Source organism: Saimiri boliviensis, chromosome 12, assembly GCF_048565385.1.
Source record: "Saimiri boliviensis isolate mSaiBol1 chromosome 12, mSaiBol1.pri, whole genome shotgun sequence".
Classification (NCBI taxonomy): domain Eukaryota; kingdom Metazoa; phylum Chordata; class Mammalia; order Primates; family Cebidae; genus Saimiri; species Saimiri boliviensis.
In genome coordinates, this window is record NC_133460.1 from 36,115,249 (window position 1) to 36,137,658 (window position 22,410).

General features: G+C 42.4%; 1 long non-coding RNA gene across 1 annotated transcript in view; it reads left to right on the plus strand.

Moving 5' to 3' along the window:
* Nucleotides 1–10,805: 10,805 nt before the first annotated feature.
* The window catches only part of LOC141580713 (uncharacterized), a 389,651-nt gene continuing 378,046 nt past the window's right edge, over nucleotides 10,806–22,410 (plus strand). Inside the window, exon 1 of the long non-coding RNA XR_012513005.1 lies at nucleotides 10,806–10,865. This is a non-coding gene — a long non-coding RNA (uncharacterized LOC141580713). The remainder of the gene's footprint in view (nucleotides 10,866–22,410) is intronic.

Consider the following 22,410-nt stretch of genomic DNA (forward strand, 5'->3'; position numbering starts at 1 on the left):
CTGCATTTATCAACCCATCATCCAGACTTTTTAAACCCTGCATGCATTAAGTATTTGTCCTAATGCTCTCCCTTCCCTTGTCCCCCACCCCACAACAGGTTCTGGTATGTGATGTTCCCCTCCCTGTGTTTGTGTGTTCTCATTGTTCAGTTCCAACTTAGGAGTGAGAACACGCAGTGCTTGGTTTTCTGTTTCTATGTTAGTTCACTGAGAATGGTGGCTTCCAGCTTCATCCATGTCCCTGCAAAGGTCATGAACTAATTATTTTTTATGGCTACATAATATTCCATGGTGTATATGTGCCACATTTTCTTTCTCCAGTCTATCATTGTTGGGCATTTGGGTTGGTTTCAAGTCTTTGCTATTATAAATAGTGCTGCAGTAAACATACTTGTGCATGTGTCTTTATAGTAGAATGATTTATAATCCTTTGGGTCTATACTCGGTAATGGGATTGCCAGGCAACGTAAATTTACTGGCACTTCTGTTCAGCCTTCTGTGTGAATAGAGGGAAGTCCCGTAGCTGAGAGAGCCCCTCTGCAGAGATGCAAACGCCAGCAATGGGAAGGCAGGCCTATGCCAACTGAAGTTGCAAGGTGAGGTGTCTGTTGGCAAGGCACACATCTCAGTGACCTATGTTCAGGGGTTCCTGGACCAGTAAGAATTCTAGGTTACTAAGACTGGAAGGGAGTCAAGTTGTTCCCAAATCTTTGCTACTCAGACGTTGGCACCAGAACCACGTTAAGGGCATGTTGACAGTGAGAGGCTTAGCCCACTATAGGTTCATTAATTCGGGTTATCTTGTGTCAAGCCTGGGAATTTGCACTTTAAATAACCCGGAAGATACTATGCTAAGTGAACTATCCGTGACACAGAAAGAAAAATACTGCGTAATCTCACTTAATATGCAGAATTAAAGAATTGATACATAGCAGTAGAAAGTAGGGCAGTGGGTGGCTACCAGGAGCTGGAGAGGGTGGGGAAAACGGGACATGCTGGTCAAAGGGTACAAATGGAGGATAAAAAGTCTGGAGATCTAATATACAGCATGAGGACTATAGTTAATAAGACTGTACTATGTACTGCAAACTTGCTAAGGGAGTAGATTTCAGGTACTCTCACCACAAAAAAAGAAACTGAGAAAATGGATGTTAATTTGCTTGATTATAGTAATCTTTCACAATGGATATGTACATCAAAATGTGCTGTCATATACTTTAAATCTTTAACGTTGTTTTACAAAAAAAGAAGTCATGGCCAGGCATGACGGCTCATGCCTGTAATCTCAGCACTTTGGGAGGCCAAGGCAGGCAGATCATTTGAACCTAGGAGCAGGAGTTCAAGACCAGCCTGGGCAATATAGCAAAACCCCTGTCTCTACAAAAAATACAAAAGTTAGCCAGACGTGGTCGTGCGTGCCTGTAGTCCCAGCTACTTTGGAGGCTGAAGTGAGAGAGTTGCTTAAGCCCAGGAGGTTGAGGCTGCAGTGAGTTGTGATCAGGCCACTGAACTCCAGCCTGGGTGACAGAGTGAGACCCTGTCTCAAAAAAAAAATCATATAAAGGACACTCCAGGACAAGAAGCCCACTCTCTTGCTAATCACTTCTAAAGGATTCAGGAGGTACCATCATAATCTGCTGTTGGACACAAAAATTGATACAGCTTATATGGAGGAACTCTAAGAATCAAATAATCACTACAAAAAATCTGCGCTGTAGTTCGTTCTGATACACACCAGTGTTTGAGAACTACTGCTTGGCTCTGCATGCCATCACACTGTCTTGCATGGCATCCTTGGCAGACATCTCCAGTCAATCACAGTTCTCTTACCATCTCAGCCTACACATGGCCTCCATCAAGATCATTCTCGTTGTCAGGCAGCCATTTCCAGTGAATCAGGGCAGAATGCCAAGGAGTTTTGAGAGGGGAAATTGCAGGGAATCCATTTCTTGACATGGATACTTTTCATCTCAGGCTTGGGTTAAAAAAAAATGGTTTTGATTGTGGATCATGGGAAAGTGGAACAGACTCAAGTTAGGATAAGGGGCTAGGGACATCTCTGTCACTTGGGGATGACCACAGGGGAACGCACAGCCTTGATCTGGAAGCAGCAGGCAGTAGTGGCGGCAATTGCTGAGCTGGAGTCAGGAGAGGTAGATCACCAATGGCCCTCTGCAATCACGTCTAGATTATGCTCATCTTGCAGGAAGTTTTAGTATTTGTTATGGTCTGGATTGTTTCCCCCCCTACCCAAGATTCATATGTTAAAGCCTTAACTCCCAATGGTATGGCATTATGAGGGTAGGGCTTTGGGGAGATAATTGGATGTGTAATTGGGAAGGTAATTGATCATGAGGGTGAATCCCCCAGGATGGGATTGTTGTCCCCATAAGAAGAGGAAGAGATACCAGAGATTCCTCTCTGTGCCCTGTAAAGATGCAGTACGAAGGTGTCCAAGCCAGCAAGAGAGCCCTCAGCAAGAACCACGTTAGTAGATTACCTGATCTTGGACTTCCCAGCCTCTAGAACCATGATAAAGTTTGAATCATCCAGTCTATGGTATTTTGGTACAATGGCCTGAGCTTAGACAATCTCTTTATCAATAGAGTGGAAGAGGGAAGGCTGGTTTGCAGTTGTTTGTGACCTGTCAGCCTTATTACCAGAGGGCAGACGTGAAGGTGGAATTAGTCTAGATGAAAATATTGGTAGCACAGCACAGTCCATCTCTCCCTACTTTACAGAAGAAGAGACTTCATTTCAGGTAGGCAATGTGACTTACGCAAGATCTCAAATTGCATTTATGATTGAGCCAAGAGGCATGTGCATGTTTAATTTCCAGCTCTGTGTTCTTAACACTTCCTTTTGAGATGCTCGGTGTTTCCTGAAACCTTCAATTGCATTTCGGATCTCCAACAGGGACTTGCACAGTGTTTCCCCAAATATCACTGAGGTCAACATCTGTGAATCTGAGTCTCCTGGAAACATTTACAGTGAGATTAGAAAAGGAATTGAACGAGGTTAGGTGGTCTCTGTTGGGCCTGAAAACGTAACATGCAGAGTGGGAAATTAAAACAGGGTCTTTGCGGGAGAGAAAGGAAGGAGAGTAAAAACCTGGCTGCTTATCTTCTTGCCACATGTCAACTCTGTTATTGGAGCTTCCGTTTTTGATAAGCTCAGTGTGTCTTATCACAGCCTTTGACACATGCATTGATCATTTCTTAAACTGTGCCCAGGGAGACATTTTCCTTCTTCTCACTGGACAGCCCTCCCTTTGCCTTTCTTTCCCTCCCCCTTTATTTGTTGACCCTGATGTTGCATGCAGAGAAGGTTGCTTTCAAAAAATACATCTTTTTAATAACTTGTCTTCTAGGAGAGGGGAGCACATCTATGCTTGGGTGGGTTGCTAAGAAAAATCCCGCACTGATGTCTGACATCCACTCCTATCACAGGGAGCCTTTGACAAAGAAAAATGGGCCTTAAATTTGGTGCTAACACCCGGCACAGTCTCTGATTCCAGATTGCAGATTCCAGTGGTGGGAGGCACCGTTAAGACAGCCCAGTTGTGGTTTGGACATTCCACAGAAGTCTTTAAAGCAACACTGATGAGCCACGCAAAAACCCATGTTGCAGTTGTTGGGATTTTTTTCCTCCCAAGAAATTAAAAATGCTGGTCAAATACATTCAGCTAGCCGGTGCCTTATCACTAGGCAGGGAGGTTACTTGGAAAAAAATTTTTTTGATTACTTCTAGCTTGTGTGACAGATTCTGAAAGCAGCACATTACCATTCTATAACAAGAAAGCATACATACAATTCAATTTTATGCACTTCAGGCTTGGGAGTGTTTAGTACTTAGTCTAATTGATCAGGTGGAATGGGAAGGCTTTGGGAGCTAATTATCTTCCACACTGGAAACCTGTTATTGCTTGGATGACCTTTTTGGAAAATCAGGGACAAGTTATGGTCCTTCTCAGATTTTTGCTGGGAGAATACTGTGGCCAAAAACAGCAAGAATAAGAAAAATGTCTTTCCATGGAAGCATCAATGATACCATTTGCTGATCTGTCTTTTTATGTGGTTACTGCCTAATAGCCACAGACCGTTTTATGTTTACCAGGTCATTTTGCATTTTCTAATTAGAGATTTTAAGCATGCCTTTTTTTTTTTTCCCCCCTGAGATTGAGTCTTGCTCTGTCACCAGGCTAGAGTGCAGTGGCACCATCTCAGCTCACTGCAACCTTCTTCTCCCAGGTTCAAGCTGTTCTGCTGCCTCAGCCTCCCAAGCAGCTTGGACTTGGGCAAACACCACCATGCGCACCACCATGCCTGACTAATTTTTGTATTTTTGATAGAGATGGAGTTTCACCATGTTGACCAGGATGGTCTCGATCGCTTGACCTCATGATCTGCCCGCCTCGGCCTTTCAAAGTGCTGGGATTCCTGAGATCTTGGTAGTACCAGTATTGATGCCCCCATTTTATGGATGAACAGGGAATTTGTCTCATCACACAGTTGGCAGTTGGCGAACTTGTAAATTCAACTCAGGTTGTTCGAATTATTAAAAAAACTCAGCATTTTTTTTTTTTTAGGGGTGGATATCAATTTAATATTTTACAGGCAACTTTGTTCTTGGAAGTCATCAGAATGCGCCTTTGGATATAAGGCCCAGATGTAAAGATGTAAAGAAAATGTCCAGTGTTTCTCAAGAAAACCAAGTACAGTCATGGATGACTTCAGGTTGCTCACTGCACGATGGTGACGTTGAAGCAGCCCTTGCTCTGTTTGCCCCGCCTTGCATCCCAGTGTGTGTCGGGCATCTTCACCCAGAGAAGGGACCACTTTAATTTTCACAAAAGCACCTGCCAAGAGGGGGTGCTGTTTTCTGATTTGCACATGGGTGCCATGTGAGCTCTTAATAATCTTTGTCAGTATTAAATGTGGAAGCTACAGGCTGAGATACACAGAGTTGTATTTAGTGATGAAAAGTGAGACGATGTTCAGCAGGATGGTGCCTTTGTAGAGTTAGAGGAAACTTGCTGCTTTCTCAAATTGGATTTAGGTTGAATGATACCTGAAGCCTGGTTGTTCGTGAGAAGCCTGGATTTCTTTTTCTAAAAGTTTGTTTGTAGTTGATCAGGGGAGCAGAATCTTGCTGAGAGGCAAGTATGGTCTGACCTGATCTCTTCATTTTAGGCTGGAGAAAGGACTTTGAACATGAGTTGTACTAATTTTGGCATAGCCCTTAGGGTAGTGAATAAACCAGAATTTTAGGAGTACTGGCCAGCCATCCTGAGATGGGAAATAAGACCTTGGGCTGAGAGAGGAAGGGACATCTTTTTGCATCCGGGTCTAGGGAGAGTAAGGACCTACATTTTTAAAGTTTCCATTGGACAGGCAATAACTCCAGTGGCAGCATAATATTTTCACAAAATTTCTCTCTGAAAGATTTTGAAGTCCTCAACTGTTTGATAAAGGTTTGTTATATATTATGGTCTGAGGTACTTAGACCTGTTCGAAAGTGGGATTAATAGAAGAGTTTCTCTCTAAGCTTGGAGTATAGAGTGGGTACACAGATGATTACATAAATATGCTCAAATACAAGTCTGTTCCCAAAGCCCTTTGACCTTTACAAAGAGAATGTCTGACAAAGTCTCTGGCCAAAATGTTCCTCTTAATGTTGACATAGCAGGGAGGCATCATGTTGCAGGCAAGTCAGTCTGGTTTCAATCACTAGTTCTGTAACTTACAGGCAAGTTACTAGCTTTCTCAGTTGCCTCCTCTGATATAAGCATGTTCAGCTCTACCTCAAAGATTTGGGATGAGTCTATCTTTGAGAAAGGGCCCTTGTACCAGGCACACAGATGTGCTAAGAAAAACGTTAGCTCCCTGCTTGTTAGAAAAAAGCTCTTTCAAGATTGAAGAAAAAAAAAAAAAAGATTTCTGGATGTCCCTTTAGTTGCACCAAGAAGGCATAATGCTGACTCTGTCTAGATCAGGGTCTGGCAGACATTTTCTGCAAAGGGCCAGGGAAAGCATATTTTCTGCTTGGTGGCTCATAGAGTCTCTGTCATACCAACTCAGCTCTGCCACGGTAGCATGAAAACCCTAGACAGTGCATAGACAAGTGGGCGTGGCTGTGTTTCTACAAGATTATATTTATGAAAACAGGTGGCAGGCTGGCTTTGGCCTTTGGGATGTGGTTTGCAGACCTCTGATCTGAATAGTGTTCACTTAAAAAACTTCTCTGCACATTTTTAAGTTTTGTCCACCCTCCCATTCTCTTCCCTGTAAATGGTTTTTGTTTTCTCTCTCTTTACTCTCTGCGGGCAGTGCACACAGTCAATTCTCAATAAATGAGGGTGCTGAGGAGATGCCTAATTTTCAAATAAAATGACCGAGAGAACACTCAGAAAACAGAGAATCAATGGCTAAACACTCACACACAGCGCAGAGGGTGCAGAGCTGGCATAGCACACTCTCCCCTGGCCCTTCTCCACCGTCCATCTCTTTATTTAACTCACTGACCCATTTTGCCCTCTTGGAAATCAACTGGATTTGAAATGGCACTTTTAGCATATTTTTAAATCTTTTGCCCTACTTTTCCACATTCATCCATGGATGATAGAAAGTTTTCAAATTAAGTGTCACTGTTCAAAGTCAAAAATTAATTAATTAGTCAGTGGCCAGACATGTGTGGTGCCCAGAATGCTTATCAGTCTGCCTCAAAAGCTTTGCTAATTAGAATGAAGTCAGTGTGGAACCAGGCAGATCAAAGAACCCAATCTCTCTCCCTTAGAACTTCTCTCACACTGGTCCTGGAATTCTAATCAATTCCACCATTTAAATAAATTCTATGGGCTGGGTCTTGTTTTGTCCAGGGTACGGAGTTCAATTAGGATTCATTGTAAGTATTTTCAGTTTGCAGGTACCTCTCCGTGGGGCACATTTTTCAAAAGAAAAGACTTCAGTGTCTTCTTCAAAACACAGTTGGGTGTTGTTCTATGGTTAGGTACTTTATGCAGCTTGCTCAACTTTCCCAAGCATGATGAAAAACTTGACTCTTGAGACTTTAATTCCATAGCAGATGCTCAGCATCTTCATTTGGACAAGCACAGGGCTGAGAAAATAGCCTGATAAGTGTCTTTTGTAGATTAATACCATTTTATTTCATCAATCCATGAGAGCACATTTTATAAACAATTTTATTGAGGTATAGTTTACCTACTGCAAGTTTCACACATTTTAAGTGTGTGATTTAATTTTTAGTTCATTTACTGAATTATACAGTCATGACCACAATTCAGTTTTAGAATATTTTAATCAATTCAATAAAATCCTTCATGCCCATTTATAGTTAATCCCTAATCCATCCTTAATCCCTGGCAACCACTACCTGCTTTTCATCTCTCGATATGTATCTTTTTGGAGCATTTTATAGCAGTGGGATTATATACTATCCAGTCTTTTGTGTTCTGCTTCTTTCACTTAGCATAATGTGTTCAACGTTCACACATGTGTCAGTATATCCCTCCTTTTTATTACTGGCCAATAAATATATACCACATTTTATTTATCTACGCACCAGCAAATAAATATTTGGGTTGTTTCCAGTTTGGGGCTATTATGAATAAAGCTGTTATAACCATTTATGTGTGCACATATGTCATGTTTTTAGAAGTGGGAAGTGCTGAGTTACAGGGTAAATTTGACCTTTTTGAGATACTACTGAGTTTTGTTTTTTTTTTTTTCCAAAGCAGCTGGCCACTTAACATTTCCACTGGCTAAGTATGAGGGCCCACGCTGCTCCACAGCCTCACGAATACGATTGGGGTTATTACTGCCTTTTTGACTATGGTCATCCTAGTGAGTGTGAAGAGGTATATTTTTGCAGTTTTGATTTACATGTCCCTGATGGCTGGACAGCTACTTATTGCATAGGATCACCTACACTAGAGTCCTCCATTGTGTCTTTGGAAAAACACTAAGGCCATCAGATGCCTCACAAAAAAAGAGGTTTTCTGATCCAGTAAATTGAGGAAATGATGCAAATTATTTCTACGTCTATTCATAGTATATTGTACTGAGAGCTCCAGTCCTGCGATATAGAAACCTGCCTGAGTTTATTTAACTCAACACTTCCTAGATTGATCCAAAAATGTAAATTTTGTTACTGGAAGGTAAATAGTAAATGTTTTTTGGAAAGTGCCAAATTCTGACTATTCCCCAGCCTCGTTCTTGCTGGAGAGAGTGAATAATGGGATGGTCAGCATGTCCCATGCAGTGATCCCGGTTCTATAGGAAGCCAGTGACTTCCTATAGAGGAGACCAGGGGACATTTTTATTCCTAGAAGTTTACTTTATTTCTCCACATGACTCCCATAACCTCCTCTACCAGGTTTGGGTTTCTGCAAAATGTGGAGTTTCAGGAATGGAATGGGAAGATCTGGCTTGTGGGATGGAATGGAAGATCTTCTCCAGTTCTTGGCATTGTTCTGGTGAAGCAGGGAGATGAGCTGGATGATGAAAGAAAGGCCTGCCACAGGTCTCATGGGTCTCATTAGAATCTTGGAGTAGGATGAATGGTGGCCCCCAAAAGACATGCCCAAGTGGAACTTGTGAATGTTAATCTATTTGAAAAAGGTGTCTTTGTAGATGTAAACAAGTTAAGAATATTTTTGTTAATGATTTTTTTTTTTTTTTTTGAAATTGACACATAATTGACACATTTTTGTGGGATACATAGTGATGTTTTGATATATACAATAGATAGTGATCAGATCGTGGTAATTAGCATATCCATAATCTAAAACATTATTTATGTGAGAACATTCAACAGCCTCTCATCCAGCTCCTACAGTGCTGTGGAACACTAGAACTTACTCCTCCTATCTGGCTGAGTTTTTATATCCTTTACAATATACCTGTACCCTACCTTCTGTTCCACCCTTTCTACCCTTTAGTAACCTCTGTCCAACTAAGTTAAGGATCTTGAAATGAGATTATTCTGCATTGTCGGGGTGAGACCTGAATCCAATGACACGTGTCTTTATACGAGGCAGATAAGGAAAAGATAAAGAGAGGAGAAAACAGGCAACCCAAGGAATCCCTGGACCCAGAAACTGGAAGAAGCAAGGAAGGATTCTTTCTTGGAGGCTTTAAATTTCCAAACTTGTGGTTATTTGTTATGGCAGCCCTAGGAAACCAGTGTAGATCTGATGTTGCACAAAGAACTTTGTGATCAGAAAATATTTATTGGGATGGGAGAGTTCAAGTCCTCCCTTCCAGTCCACACTTGGTTCTGAACCAGGATGGAGATACAGATAATGCAGCAGATAGCGCTGGCCAGCTCTGAGCACTCATAGGTCAAAGTACAACTTAATTATCCTAGATACAAAAGTGAAGAAGGGGCATGCAGGGAAGGAGAAGAGGCAGGGGGAGAAAGAAGTGGACAGGAAGAACATGTGGAGTAAAATCAGTCAAATGTATATTCTTTAGACCTCAGAACAAGTCTAATGGGAGTTGGAAATCCTTAGTAATGTGGACTGAGAAGCAAAAGGTCCTAGAACTGATGAGAGTGACACCTCTCAGGGCAAACCTGAGGTTTTCCTGGGTCAACTCTGCAACTTTTCATTTCCCCGCTTATCAAAGCCTGGAGGATGGCTTCTCTTTGCAGAGGAGGAGGAGGGGGTTGTGGCATTGTGGGTGGTGGATAGGGTGGGATGAAGGGTAAAAACTTTGTCCCAATAATGTAAAGGTATCATGTTCTATTCTTACAGATTTCTGTCTGTAAGAATGAAGCCATGTAAGTTGGTTCTAACAGCTCCTGAAGCAGCAGCCTTCAGATAGCTAATTATGACAGTATCTAACATTTATTTATCATAGCACCAGCCACAGGAGCTTTACATGTAGAAACTCTTCCCATACCATCATCCTATGAGGCAGAAATTATTAGTTTTTCCCTTTCTTTTAGATAAGGAAACTGAGGTTCAGAGAGGTTTAGTGATTTGCCTAACATCTCGTAGCTAGTAAATGAGGAAAGCAGGATTTAAATCCTAGATAATCTGACTCCAGTATCGAACTGTTCAACTGCTTTAGGCCATGAGACCAAGATCTCCTGGTCATGTGGGAAGAAGGAGGCTGGATTCACTCAAGCTCCAGAATTCTTATTCCAGACCCAAAGAACGTTCATGACAGAGGGAATTTTCACATTTGGCTTGAGTAATCTCAGTGCTTTGATGTATATGAGGGCATAGATGCTGGCTGCGAAGTTGAGGTTCTTGGTATAATTATGATTGAGAGGCAGTGGGTAGGGTAAAAAGTACAGACAGTCCTGAAATCTAGTCCTGGCTCTGATAATGAGTGGCCCTGGAAAAGTCACTGAAACTCTCAGCCTTCCTTGATTTGTAAAGGGGAAATAATTATCTGCTATCTAACTTGCAAAGATGTTGTGAGATAAATATGTATATATAAAACTATAACAATACATATAAAACTACATATATAACTAATGTTAACTACACGTACGTGCATAAACCATAGGTTCCCAACCCCTGGGCCATGGACTGGTACCAGTTTGTGCCCTATTAGGAACCAGGCCACACAGCAGAAAGTGAGCAGTGAGCAAGCGAGGCTTCATCTGTATTTACAGCTGCTTCCCACTGCTCACATCACCACCTGAGCTCCTGTCAGGTTAGTGGAGGCATTAGATTCTTAGAGGCATGGGAACCCTGTTGTGAACTAGACGTGCAAGGGTCTAGGTTGCACGCTCCTAGATGAGCATCTAATTCCCTGTTGTTGTCTTTCTGCAGATAGGACCATTCAGTTGCAGGACAACAAGCTCAGCGCCCCCACTGATTCTACGTTACCGTGAGTTGTGTAATTTCTTTATTATATATTACAATGTAATCATAATAGAAATAAAGTGCATAATAAATGTAATGTACTCGAATCGTCCCACAATCAGCCCCTCTGCTGACCCTGGTCTGTGAAAAAATTGTCTTCTGCGAAACTGTGGTCCCTGGTGCCAAAACAGTTGGGGACCGCTGATATAAACTATATACAAAACTCTCTCTCAAGGTATATATTTATATATAGCCAAAAGCTGAATACCATGTACCATATTTGGTGCCTAGCAGACACTGAATACTTGATGTTCATGTTATCATGAATGTTACTATTTTTGTTCTAACTTCAACAGGTTTATGGAATAAATATTTGTCCCCAAAAAGTTTCTTTGATTGAAATTACTCACCCAAACAAATGCCCCATATTATTTAGAGGAGAAATGAAGTCTTTTTGAGGCTTGCTAGTTTAAACATTAGTACTGGGTTGTTAATCTGGCTGAACAAATTGAAAATGGATGAAACATCTGCAGCCACATAGAAACAATCAACAACCATGCGTGCCTCAAAATAGGTGAGTTTTATCGACGTTGGTGCAAAATTATCTGTTAATGTGGCTTCCCTGTCTTAGGTTAGAAACCACCCAGGCTCTCAGAAGCACGGCGGTTAGCCACTAGCTTCTGTTTTAGGGCTGTAGAGATGGTGACAAGAGGAGAGCCTGGAGCAGGTCAGACATACTGGCAGGTGCAGCAAGAATCAAGTTGTAAATAACTCAGTAAATGTTAGAGAATGGGATGCGTGGCATTTGAAATAATAAGCGAGCCCTCTCCGAGCAGTCACTCCTCCTAACCTTTTGGAAAATTACACTGACCTGCATCTTGGCAAAGGCATTTATCAAAAGGAGAGCTGGCCAGACTTGCAAAAGCCATGGTGAGAGGGGATTTTCAGCAGGAGGCTTGGCAGGTGGATGGACTTGGAAGCCCTGGGGTGAGCCCACGTGGTCTTGGAATTGCTTACTGTTCAGAACTTAGATTTTGGGAGACAGTAGAGGCAACGAATTCAGGCATCTACTTCAGCTCCTGTTAGTTGCAATTGTGTGGGAATACAGACCCTGCACCACATAACCTTCTGTTTATTTTTTTTCTCCCCAAGCAAGGCTAGAGTCCTGGAATGTACATGTCTCCATTTAGAGCTTCTGGAGATAACATCTAGGTTTTGTTTCTGACAGTATGCTAGATGGCCAAGTGGGGCTTAAGTTCAAAGGACCCTTGCTGTGTGTGGGAACTGGTTGGTGACCTTTGACCTAATGAATTCATTTGATGCAAATCCTAGCTGGAATGTGTTTTGTGGGCATGCCGGAGTAATGCTTTCCGTATTTCAAGTTGGGGCCCATTAAGGGATCATAACATTAGTTTTGTGGGCCATAGCTGCTTTTTATATTCTGAAAAAAAAAATAATAAAATAGGGCTAGGTATGGTGACCCACACCCACAGTCCCAGCACTTTGGGAGGCTGAGGTGGAAGGATCGCTTAAGCTGAGGAGTTCAAGACAAGCCTAGGCAACATAGTAAGACCCTGTCTCTAACAAATAGTAATAATAATAATAATAATAATAGCAGCCAGGCATGGTGGCTCACGTCTGTAATACCAGCTCTTTGGGAGGTTGAGGCAGGCAGATCACAAGGTCAGGAGATCGATACCATCCTGGCTAATATGGTAAAACCCCATCTCTACTAAAAATACAAAAAGTAGCTGGGTGTGGTGGTAGTTACCTGTATTCCCAGCTACTTGGGAGGCTGAGGCAGGAGAATTCCTTGAACCTGGGAGGTGGAGGTTGCAGTGAGCAGAGATCACACCACTGCACTCCAGCCTGGGTGACAGAGTGAGACTCCTCCTCCAAAAAAAAAAAAGAAAAAAGTTAGCCAGGAGTGGTGGTACACAATGGACAGGTGCACACCTGTAGTCCCAGCTACTTAGGAGGCTGAGATGAGAGGATCACTTAAGACCCAGGAAGTCGGGGCTGCAGTCAGCTATGATTGCACCACTGCTCTCCAGCCTCTGTGACCAGGGTGAGACCCTGACTCAAAAAAGAAAGAAAATAGAAAATGTCAGAATGTTTTACATGTCATATGCGAAACCCAAATATTTAAAGCATGTCAGATGGAGCTGCAGCAGTTGGAGCCTACAGAAGAACCATCTCATTTAAACTACCTCCTTGCTCTGAGGATGCTCAGGGAAAGATGTGAAAAACACAGTACTAGAGAATCTAAAACACTGTTTGCATTGAGCCATGGTGTGGTTTTGGAACTCACTAATGGTACTGTGTTTCTTCAGCAGAGAGCATCACAGCCTTGTAATGGGCCTGGAAACCATCTTGTTAGGCTGGGTGGTCGGTATGAATGAACGAAGTGGGTGTGGTCGTTCCTATGGGAACAGAATTTGAATGCTGAGCTTCTCTGTGTGAGCAGACCCTGAGAAATGGCTCATGGCATCCAAAGACACAGGAGGCCAGTTTTGTAAACTTAGCATACCATTTTATTCAAGAGAACATGAGACACTCCTGTTATAGAAACTGACCTGTTCATGTCATCAGTCAGGGCATATCACCTGTGCTGGTGGAGCTCAACTGGATTCCTTCAATTGGTTTTACTCTGGTGCTGGAGACTGAGTTCGAACACAGGGGAGTGAGCGAACTTTCCCTTATTTGGACGTTGTGCCTGGTTAGATCCTCTTTTCCTTGAATGGTAGTATTGTAGCCTCACAGGATGTAATCCTCCCACCCCTCTCTGTTTTATAAAAGAGAAAATGAAACCTCAGAGAGGTTAAGTGTCTGGAAACAGAGACTTGAACGATGTCAGAAGTACTTTCTCTCCATCTCTCATCTTTGGCTCTTAGCTGCATATAGTATAAAGCTTTATGGAGCTCTTGGGATACAGACAAGCTGCCTCCCCAGGGCTGAAAATGTGGAGGCCAACAGATATCTTTTTTTAAAAAAAATTGTACAGCTTTGACTACCTGGAAAAGTTGTACTGATCTTCTTTTTCCTGCTTCCAGAATTCCTAAGGAAGATAACTGATTGGCCCAGCTCATTTTGTGAGTTCACCTATGGCCAGTCAGCTAAGGCCAGGTGTGTTGCTATGCAAAGTTATCACAGCTCTAGTGGGAAGAACATGGGAGGAGCTGGGAAAAGGGGCAGTTCCACAAATTAAGCAGGGAGGTTGAGGAATAGTGCTGGATAGAAAGAAAAAAAAAAAAAAAAAACAAGTATTGCTTTAAGAGCCTGTTACCTTCCATAGTGCCTTACTTTCTTAAAACCTCATTATAGGACCATGTTCATTCACTTGTTAATTACTATTATTATTTTAGACAGAGTCTCATTTCCGTTGCTCAGGCAGGAGTGCAGTGATGGGATCACAGATCACCACAGCCTTGACATCCTGGGCTCAGTTCATCTTCCCACGTCAGCCTCCCGAGTAGCTGGAATTGCAGGTATACACCACGATGCCAGGCCAATTTTTTTTTTTTTTTCCAGAGACAGGGTTTTTGCCATTTTGCCCAGGCTGGTCTGGAACTCCTGGGCTCAAGCGATCCTCCTGCCTGAGCCTCACAAAGTGCTAGGATTATATGAGCCACTGTGCCTGGCTGAGTAATTGTTTTATTTATTTGTTCTCTCAACTATTATTTAATGATCGCCTCATAGGCATCTGACATGTTATAACATGCTTGTTGATTCTAAATCATTGAGTCAAATTAGAATAAGGACAAACGGGCTGAGTGTAGTGGCTCACTCCTGTAATCCTAGCACTTTGGGAGGCCAAGACAGGCAGATCACCTGAGGTCAGGAGTTCAAGACCAGCCTGGCCAACAAGGCAAAACCCCATCTCTACTAAAAATACAGAAATCAGCTTGCCACGGTGGTGCATGCCAGTAATTTCAGCTATTCAGGAGGCTGAGGCAGGAGAATCACTTGACCCCAGGAGGCAGAGGCTGCAGTGAGCCAAAATCGCACCACTGCACTCCAGCTTGGGCAACAGAGCAAGACTTCGTTTCAGAAAATTAAAAAATAAACAAAAATTAAGGACAGCTAATATGAGAGATAGAATACGAGTGATACTAAACAGAGAAAGCAGCTCATCTTTCCGCTAAACATGTATGTTATATCTGTTTATCTACCCATCTTTACCAGGCTGAATACTCCATGACAGCAGAGATCTCATCTTAGTTATTCTCATAAAATCTAAAATGTAAACAGTATGGTTGAAGGGTTAGGAACACTGGCTTTGAAGCCAGACTTTCTGGGTTCCAATCTTAGCTTCACTGCTTGCTTTTTAGTTATCTGACCGCAGGAAAGTTACTTAACTTCTCTGTGCATAAATTTCCTTATCTATAAAATGAAGACATTGATAGTTTCTACTTCATAGGGTGTGTAAGTATTAAATGCATTAATATATGTAACATACTTGGAATAGTACCATGTTATTTAGTCAATACTCAATAAACATTGAGTTCTGATGACCTGTTAGTATTCGAAGGAAGAATATGATAATCCACATGGGGGGAAATGTTTGGCTTTGGGGCTGATGCAAAGCACCTCTTTTCCTTTCCTGGTGCAAAGTCTGAGCAGCATTCAGAACCAAGGATCTGAGCTCATAGCATCACACAGAATGTGTTTTTCTTGGCTGCCCCTTCACCCAGAGGGTAAAAGACAATGAAGCAATCAAACTCCAAATAAAAGTAGCAATACGATTTTCTTTTCCTCTTCAAGAAATCTTTCAGCTGTACCATCCTGTGCAGTTTCTGCATAGGGGATATTGATGATGTGCCACACGTCATTATATTCAGCGCTCTACTTTGTGAACGAAGAGAGAGAAAGCCCTGCTCAGTGCCTTAGGAACATGTTCTCCTTTATCCAAATGGAGAGTATCCAGGCGAAAATACCACCTGTGGATAGAGCTGGGTTATAGCCAAGAGGGACACTTAAGCAGAACTGATCTGAAAGAGACCTTAGTTTCTGCACTAATGAATTAGAACCTAGGCCTGCTATTGGATATAACCTGCCACCAAACATAGGTTCTAGGGTGGTGTTTTTCAAACCTGAATGTGCCTGTGAGTTATCTGGGGATCTTGTTACAATACAGATTCTGACTGAGTAGGTCTGGGATAGAATCTGGGATACGGCTTTTGTAACAGGTGCGCAGGCAATTGTGAAGCTGCTGGTTTTTGGACCATGCTTGGAGTAGCAAGGATGTTGCATATCCCTCAGTGTCCCTGGCTTATTTACCACCCCTTTATTTAACTTTGCTCTCGGATAACCACATTATTGACAGCATTGCAGAACTTGATGATTTATTCATATATTCAACAAATATTTATTGAGCATCAACTCTACTCCTGAACTGTTATAAATGTCATGCATTTATTCCAAACCAGTGTTTCTAAAGCCTGGGTCCTATTGATATTTTGGGCTGGATGATTCTTCGTTACAGGGAACTGCCCTGTGCATTGTAGGGTAGTTGGCAGCACCCCTGGTCTCTGCTCACTGGATGTCAGTAGCACCATCTCCCCCACAACCTGTGACATTGCCCAGGTTCCCCTGAAGGATAAAATCACCCTGGGTGGAGAACCCCTGGGTCAACTCAAGATGGGTCAGCTGTGACAACAGAAACTGCTACATAAAAGCCTGTGCTTTGCAGACATAGTATTGCAAGCGTGAAGTATTACATGTGTATAAGCTCGTCTGAGCCTTGTCACAGTGCTGTTTCCCAGATGAAGGGGCGACATTCATGGGACAACTGAGATTTGAACCCTGGTCTTCAGGAGCCAAGCCCCGAATGTTACCCACTATGCCACACTGCCTTCTCTGCACTTTCCTGCCTATTTTTGGCTTAGATAAGCCACTGGGACTCCTTGGTTTAGTGCCGTTCTCTTTCAGTACTATAATAATAATTACAACATCTCTTCACGCAGTTGAAGAGGGGGAGTAGTGCAGTAATTAAAAGCTTTCTGGGGCTGGGCATGGTGGCTCACAACTATCATAGAATTCCAGCACTTTGGGAGGCCAAAGTGGGAGGATTACTTGAGCTCAGGAGTTTGAGACCAGCCTGGGCAACATTGTAAGACCCTGTCTCTACAGAATTAAAAAAATTAGCAAGGCATGGTGACATGTGGTCTCAGCTCATTGGAAGGCTCAGGTGGGAGAATTGCTTGAGCTTGGGAGGTCAAAGCTTCAGTGAGCCATGTTCATGCCACTGCACTCCAGCCTGGGTGACAAAGCAAGACCCTGTCTTCAACAACAACAACAACAACAACAAACAAAAAAACACTCTCTGGAACTCACCTGGCCCCACCACCTACTACGTTATTTATCTAATTAGACATTTATTTAGAAATTTTAGTTAATTTCTATTTAAACTTTTTTCTTGTATGGATACATTCTATTTCACATATTTGCAGGGTACAGGCGAGAATTTGTAACATGCCTAGAGTGATCATGCCTGGAATGATCAAGTCAGGATGTTTGTTTTAAGTCTGTTTTCTCTTACTCATATGTGGAAAAGGGATAACAGTATGTGCCTCATGGTGATATGTGGTGTTGCTGTTGCTATCAGGAGGTAGAAGAGCGTCTAAGGCCAATGTTAGTGCATAGACGAATTTGCTCCTTCCTTTGTATCATCCTTTTGGTTTCTCTTACTATCTAAGAATTCACGGTGGACAAATCCTACTAGTCACTTTTCTTTTCTTCCAGGATTCTGACTAATAAGCTCCCACACACAGTGCTGGATTCGTAGCTGCGCCCCCCTACCCCCAACACTTCCGAAGCAGGGTTTCAGTTTCCAAAGCAGGGTTGCAAACCTCGACTGGGAGATGGCTAGACCTGAGGCTGAATAGAGCTTCTGTGATACCATGATAGAATAAAAAAATACATATTCGATCTTTTTCCTTGGTTCTTAATATAGAGGCCCTAAAACTGTTTTAATGTTCTGAGTCAGATAGGGGTGAGAGGAGCATCTTTTGTTACTCGTAATAAGTCACTTTGAACCATACCTGAGTTTATGTAAATGAGGTGATTCTTGGCAGGCCCCTAGCTGGCTTCAGGATGGGGGCTGGTTACCAGAGGGACCAACCATGTGATTGGAGGGTTGGAACTTTCAGGGAGGGGGAAGGGGCTGGAGATTGAGCTGATCACAAATGGCCAGTGATTTAATTTATCATGCTTATATAATGGAACTTCCATGACATCCCCTAAACTGGATGGGCTCAGAGAGCCACTGAGTTGGGGAACACATCCATTTGCCAGGAAGGTGTTATACCCCAATTCCACAGGGACAGATATCACCATGCCTAGGACCCTTGTAACCTCACCCTGTGTGCCTCTTCATCTTAAATGCATTTGTATCCTTTATGCTCAACCAGTAATAGTAAATATGTGGCTTTTCCTGAGTTCCATGAGCCATTGTAGCAAACCATTGAACATGGGGGTGGGGGAACCCCTGATTTATAGTTGGTCTATTAGAAATGCAAGAGATCCAGAACTTGCAGTTAATATCTGAAGTGGGAGCAGTCTTGAGGGACTGAGCCCTTAACCTGCGGGGTCTGATGCATATCCTGGGTAGTTGGTGTTAGAACTGGATCCTTGGACACCCAGTTGGTTGTCTGAAGAGTTGAATCATTGGTTGTTGGTGTGGAAAAAACTCACACATTTGATTTCAGAAGTGTTATGAGTAGAAACAGATCTTAGTTTCTTACTCCTTCTATATTAGTCCATTTTCTTGCTGCTGATAAAAGACATACCTGAGACTAGGCAATTTACAAAAGCAAGAGGTTTATTGGACTCACAGTTCCACATGGCTAGGGGAGGCCTCACAATCATGGGGGAAGGCAAGGAGGGAGTGAGTTACATGTTACATGGATGGCAGCATGCAAAAAGAAAGCTCGTGCAGAGGAACTCCCATTTCTAAAACCATCAGATCTCATGAGACCCATTCACTATCAACACTACCATGAGAACAGCCTGGGAAAGGTCCGCCCCCATGATTCAGTCATCTCCCACTGGGTCCCTCCCACAACACATGGGAATTACAGGATCTAGAAGATGGGATTTGGGTGGGGACATGGAGCCAAACCATATCACCTTTTTCACCAACCAAGTTAAAGAATATTGACTTACAGGTCAGGTCAGGTCTGACTTTGAGATAGCCATCGAGGGATGAGGCCAAAGGCTTGTAGGGTCCTGAAGATGGATAAAGAGGGATGTCTGGGGGATATGCAAAGAGAAAGTGGTAAGTGGTGGCCCTAACTCTGCAGTACCCTATTCTTTGCCCTTTAATAAGCCAATTTCCAGTGAGTGTTGCTCTCTGAGCAATTGCATTCATTCCTTCTTCTTTTCTTGGAGCAGACTGATGGGTGGAAAGAGTTGGCACCTTTGTTCCCACAAGACAGGAGTGATAGCCTTTCCTTTATGGACCAAGGAAGAAGTGTGGAATCTGGAGGAGGGTCTGCCCTTAACTCTCACCTTGGTTTCCAGAAATGAGGAAACTGACCTCATTTTTCTTTTACCCAAATCAATTTTCAGCCCTTTGGCATTTGTTACATTCACTCCGTCAATCGTTTAGTTGCTTCATCCAGGTGGCAGGTGGGGGTCACAACTGCTCCTCTTTGGACACCCTCTGCTTCCAGCAATTATCCCTGTCTCCCCTTCGGAGCAGTGCCATATGCCAGAGTGGGGCTTGTTGGGGACCTGGTCCAGGCTTAAGGAGAAGTATTAATTTCGCGTAATAATCAAGACTGATACATTTGTGCAAAATGCTCAGAGAGAACACACATTCATACTAAAAGAGTTTTTGTCGTCTTTGTTTTTAAAACCATTGCATTTTTGTTACCCATTTATTGGTATCTTGCTGTTTTCACTTAGCAGTATCTGTGTAGCCCTGGTAAATCATTTTAATGGTATTCTAAGTGCAACACAAAACTACTGGAAGTTTTTGAATACAGGGGTATATTGTGTTCTTTGAGAAATTATTTCCACGTCAAGTCCAACAGCATCTGTGAGGAAACATCCCAAGACCCCAGCCTCCCAGTCCCTGCTCATACCTCCAGTTGTTTTTTATACCCACACCCTGGGTATTTTAGACCCTGGTGCCTACTCCCCTCCCTGATATTCTCACACCCAGACTTCAGCCACACGGCTGCCCTCTCCCCAAAGCTCCATCACTCACTTTTCTCTTTGTACTCGCCAGTAATTCCTATATCTGAAGAACAGATTTCCTTTCAACTTGGCTTCTTTGAAGTCCTGTGCCTTTGAATGATTTCCACTTCTTTTATTCTTGAGGAAAATTCCTAATGGTTGTTTTCATGAGCATCAGTGACGGGAGTTTGCTACCAGCAAATATACCCTGTCAGTGTCTTCTTGGTGAACAAGCAAATATCAGAGATTAAAAGAATCTAAGGGGTCATAGAAGATAATTGGCCAACCAGGTAAGAATCCATTTTGAGGGCTAATGGTCATCAAATTAAATACTTCCAGGGACTAGGAACTCACTACCTCCGAGGCCAGTTTATTACATCATTGGACAGCCTTGACTATTAGACATTTTTCTTATATTTTTCCTTTTCTGAAGTGCCACCATTCTTAATCTCTAACTTATACTTCCAAAATCAAAGTGTTCTCGTTACCTTCTTAGTGTTTCATGGTAATCTCCCCAAACCACAATGACTATTTTCTCATAAGGCATATGGCTTGCTCAGTTTTTATTTTGATTTTTTATGTCTTTATCAAGGTAAAATTGAAATTCAATAAATTGCACATACTCAAAGTATAGAATTAGATGCATCTTCACTTACCTATATACTTTCAAAATCATCATAATCAAAATAGGGAATATATTTATCATTTCCAAAAGTTATCTCATGCCCCTTTTATAATATCTTCTTGCCCCTTTCTCTTCTGTTTCCAGGAAGCCCTAGCTTGCTTTCTGTCATGAGTTTGCATTTTCTAGAATTGTGAATAAACAAAATCATACAGTTTGTACTCTTTCTTTGTCTAGGTACCTTCATGTAGCATCATTACTTTGAAATTCATCCTTTTTGGAGTGTGTATCAATAGTTCATTGCTTCTTAATGCTGCTAAGTGTTTTACTGTGTGGATGTACCATACAGTAAACAATGTAGATATTTCCAGTAACTAAGTCCGGTAAGACTACTATGAGCATTGTGTACAAAATGTCTATGGACATATACTTTGTTTTCTGTTGAGTAAATACCAAGAACTAGCATGACTGGATGGTATGGTAAATGTATGGTTACTTTTTGAAAAAGCTGCCAAATTGTTTCCATGTGGTTGTGCCATTTTACATTCCTACCAGCAGGGTATGAGAGTTTTAATTATTCCTCATCTTCACCGCTCCTTGAAATGGTCAATCTTTTAATTTTTAAGCTCTGCTCATTTTCAATCCTGTGATCTTAGAATACATTGGACATGTCTTCATCTCTCCCAAGAAAAGATTTGTGACAGTGTGCCTGCCATGTTTTATTCTTCAGAGCTCCCTGGTTATGTTGAATTATCTAATCAACAAAAACTCTTAGGATTTACTTTGTGCCAAGCCTCGTGTTGCTCAGGATACCTGGATCAAGGCAACTAGGTTGATTTCTAGTTAACAATTCCAGGGCTTGTGATGTGGTTTGCAATGGATTGCCCACCCAGTGAAATGGAAGTCTGGGCATTTGAATAACACCATGTGTTCGAATACCACAAATGGTTCACTGTTGCTTGGATGCAGGATTAAGACAGCAAGAAATAAGGTGAGACACCATCATGAAGCCCCTTGTCTACCATATTAAAGGATCAGTGATGCTGGCCATCAAATAATTTTGAGAAATGAAAAGGCACGTTTGGATCTGTTCTATAGAAAACTCACTTTGATGGGATAAGGATTCTCTTTCTCTTGTGATACAGGCCCTGGCACCCCTCTCTCCCTCCTCCTCCGCCTCTCTTGATTTATCATATTCTTTAGATTCCCCTGGGTGGACTTGGAGCATTTCTGTCTTTCAAACCTCGCACATCTTTGGCTTTTAAAATCTAAGTGGTGGTACCTATGCTTGGGTCCCAACTACTGTATTCTTTGGATAAGAATATGCTTTTCCAGGTGTCAATGCTGAAAGAGAAGGGATGTCCTTGTAGAAATGACCATTGGTTTGGGCTGTCTTGTTACCTGCCAGAGCCCTGCAGGAGTGTACTTTCCTGGGGTGTCCATTTGTCAAGATGCTGAGGAAAACCGCCTGGGTAACAGGTCAAGGGAGAGTCCGGACCTTGGGGTTTCATGTGTGTGCATGCGTGCACATGCACAGTACTGACATTGAGTTGTGACACCCTGGTAACCTATTAAAAGACTTTCATTTTGGTTGGTGAATAGGAACTTCCTGGTGCTCTCTAGTCACTGTGATCCCCTGGTCTTGCCCAAAAGGGATCCCAGTACTTTGCTCTAATGTTGCAGCTGGTATCCGTATCAACTGGTTAATACCTATGCCATGATGGTTTTTATGGTTATTAAATATTTTAAATTCACATCACCATCA